The sequence below is a fragment of the Pinus tabuliformis genome, chromosome Q (genome assembly GCF_031772625.1).
Source record: "Pinus tabuliformis cultivar Carrire ecotype Pingquan chromosome Q, CPIR1, whole genome shotgun sequence".
Classification (NCBI taxonomy): domain Eukaryota; kingdom Viridiplantae; phylum Streptophyta; class Pinopsida; order Pinales; family Pinaceae; genus Pinus; species Pinus tabuliformis.
The window spans coordinates 1,249,006,535-1,249,009,963 of NC_142296.1; the positions used below are offsets into that span (position 1 = coordinate 1,249,006,535).

Below are 3,429 nucleotides of genomic sequence, written 5' to 3' on the forward strand. Positions count from 1 at the left end.
TGGACGAAAATTATGGAACAACAACTAGGAGTCCCACATTTTTGGAGGGGGTGCCAGGAAACCCGTGGAAAATGGAAATGTCCCCTTCAATGTTTCCCAAAATTTCGGTAAAAAGGGAATATGGGGAAACATATCCCCCTGAATTCCCTTGTCTTGGGACCACTGGAAGCATGGGGGATGTGCCCACTGCCATCCACCATATCCCCCCCATGTAAGATTTATTTTCAAAGTGAATGCGCAGTCAGAGAGATACATGTGAATCATCACAAAAAAACCATGCAATATATGCAACATTGTTTGTTCTTTCAAGGAAAAAAGAACAAAGTGAAGCTAGATCAAAGTGAATGTGTGGTTAGAGAGACATACTTGTGAATCATTACAAAAAAAACTATGCAACATGTATAATGTTGTTTGTTATTTCAAGGAAGAAGTACGTACTGGAATAATTTTATCACATTCTCTTCATCACCAAGATTTTCAAACAACTCTATTAATGGCTTAACATATTGAACAAGGGTTGCAATTTTCTTCAGATCAATAGATTCTATGCCAGAGCCAGTAAGATCAATTGCAGTACATTTTAAGCTGATTTCTTCCAGTAAGGCTATAGTTTTGTATCAACATCAAGCACTGAATTCACCTCCATGTACAACCTAAACTAAACAACCTCTCAAAACAACTATCTTTAATGAATTTATAAACACATACTGTAGAAAACAAATAACAGAACTCAACAACTGCTTATCAAAACTTGTCACTAATGGTCATTAATTCTGCACATGAAAATATTCTAAAGGAAAACCATTAAACTATTGAAAATCAAATCTCTATTGTTGACCCATATCCTCACATTAGTTTTATAGAAATTAAAAGGGAAGACTAGGGTCTACAAAATTAGGTGCACCACCTCTATCACAAGATTTCCAAATAGGCACATAAAACAATGGTGCCTTATCTAGCTAGTAAAACCATTGAAAATAGCAAGAAAATCTCCTCATGCTAGGAACTTCACTGAATACAAAGTCTGATCACAAAAGATATCATTGAAAATAGCAAGAATGAAATCCTGAGTCATAGAAAAATGAATAAGGAAGGTTGACACCTGCTCTTGTACTGTGTTGACATTCATAAGAGAAGGAAGGGATCAAATGGAACCACCTTACAAGCCCTAATTTATGTTATCAATAAAGGTAGAAAAGAGCACTAGGGCATAAGAGTAAAACTCTAACAAGTGCACCCTACAGTGATCCATAAGTGCCCTAGAGAGAGTCCATAATTATGTTGGAGAGAAGAAAATGAAACCCATAAATAAGAGAGAAGACACTCGATATGGTGCCTTAAGGTGTAATCACTTGTATTAAAGAGATAAAGAAGATCACATGATGTTTAGAATGAGTCATGAATGTCTATTTATACACAATTATTTTGTTCTGGTCACTACGGATCAACCACCTCAGGACTATTACATTGTTGCATCTGGCCATTTCAAAATTTCTATTATGATACTTCCCGACCTACCGCAAGTTTAGGAAAATATCAAAATCAATTCAATTTCCTTTGTGAAGATATCCTTACCCGACTATGCAAAATTATTGGATGACTTTCAAGTTTCAATGCTTTTAATCCCTTTCGTAAAGCTTACGTAGGCTGCTATCTTAGTCTTAATGGAATATATATGTACTCTTTTTTTTTTATTTGGGAAAAAAATTAATTTTATAATTTTTTATTTAGCAACACTCCTAGAATCGTCTATAAATAGATCAGAAAGAGAGATGGAACTCACATAGTTTGAGTTACATAGTTCCTTTCTCTTTAAGAAGTTGCATCTATGCCTATGATCTGCATAAATTTCACCAATGACCTATCTATAGAATCTAAGCATGGCAAGTTGCATGAAAAGTTATAGACTGTTGAACTTGTGGCTTCTATCAATTCTGTTGTGGGCTCCAATTTTTGTGGAAAAGGTATATGCAGTCAATTATAGAAGGGGGAATAAGAACACTAGGCTTCAATTGAAACCTTGAAATAATCTAGTTTCGTATTATCATGACATCCTTTACAATGGCTCCAACGAGCACAACGCAACATCTGCCATTATGGCTGCTCCTCAGGGTGGAAACCTTACCACTCTATTTAGTAGCCACGATCACAAATTCAGAGATATGGTAGTCTTTGACGATCCTCTAACACTCGACAACAGTCTGCACTCCCCTCCTATGGGCAAAGCTCAGGGATTATTCTTCTATGACATGAAGAACACTTATAGTGCTTGGTTTTCATTCACGATTGTGATCAACTGTACTGATTATAAGGGCATGATCACATTGGATGGTGTTGATCCATTCACTGTTCAATACAGGGATTTATCTATGGTGGGAGGCACCAGTGAATTTTTCATGGAAAGAGGGATCACTGCCATTTTCACTGATACATTCGAGGGAGAGGCTTATTTCCAACTCCATTTGAACATCACACTTTATGAGTGTGACTCATATATTGCTTAGATGATGATATAACGTTTGAGTATTTCTATGTTATTTTTTTTGTTTTTCCAGGTAGCCGTATTTCATATATGGTTTCCTCTTTTGTTAATCTGCTAGCCATCACTGTATTTTGTTAATATGTTGGTAGCTTGTTCTGGGCTAACTTCCCTACTGCTAGTGTGTGCACTGCTTTTTGGCTGTGAATAAAATAGAAAATGCAACCCATAAATAAGAGAGAAAACACTCGATATGGTGCCATAAGGTGTAATCACTTGCATTGGAGAGATAAAGAAGATCACGTGATGTTAAGAATGAGTAATGAATGTTTATTTATACATAATTACTTTGTTCTAGTCACTGCTAATCAGCCACCTCAAGACTATTACATTGTTGCATCTACCCGTTTCAAAAGTCATGTTATTTTTAATACTGCCATTTTTCACTACAGCGATTCCCAGAAACAGGCTTATGGACCAATTCCAGGGGTCGAACAACCGAGATTTATTCCCCTGTGAACCAAGCTAGAACCATCAAGTTTGGTTTTTTCCATACTTACTTTGGTTTTAGCATAATGTATGTGTGAGATAATCATATATATTTTACAGATAGATATATAGATGAATGTATATCTGTATGATTTCTATTGTTTTACGATTACCAAAAAATATAGATAAAAGATCATCATGGAAATTGGGCATAGATATTAAAAATAAATTTTGAAGAATGCTTAATGGTTTTTCAATTTGAGTAGTTCAGATTGTGGCCTTCCATCTCATCTACCCAAGTTCAAGTTTCCTGAAGCATGTTCTCGCGTGTACTGTTTAGGTTAGGTTCAAGAAGGATGCATCCCCAAAGAATCTGAGCTAAAAAAAGTTTAATTTTAAAATATCTAGGAGTTTGCATCTATCCTATATAATCAAGTTCTAAAAATTTGAATGGCTATTGT

The 3,429-nt window shown here is 35.4% G+C and overlaps 1 pseudogene; it reads left to right on the top strand.

Moving 5' to 3' along the window:
- Nucleotides 1-1,880: 1,880 nt before the first annotated feature.
- Nucleotides 1,881-2,504, top strand: LOC149224345 (disease resistance response protein 206-like; annotated as a pseudogene).
- Nucleotides 2,505-3,429: the final 925 nt, after the last annotated feature.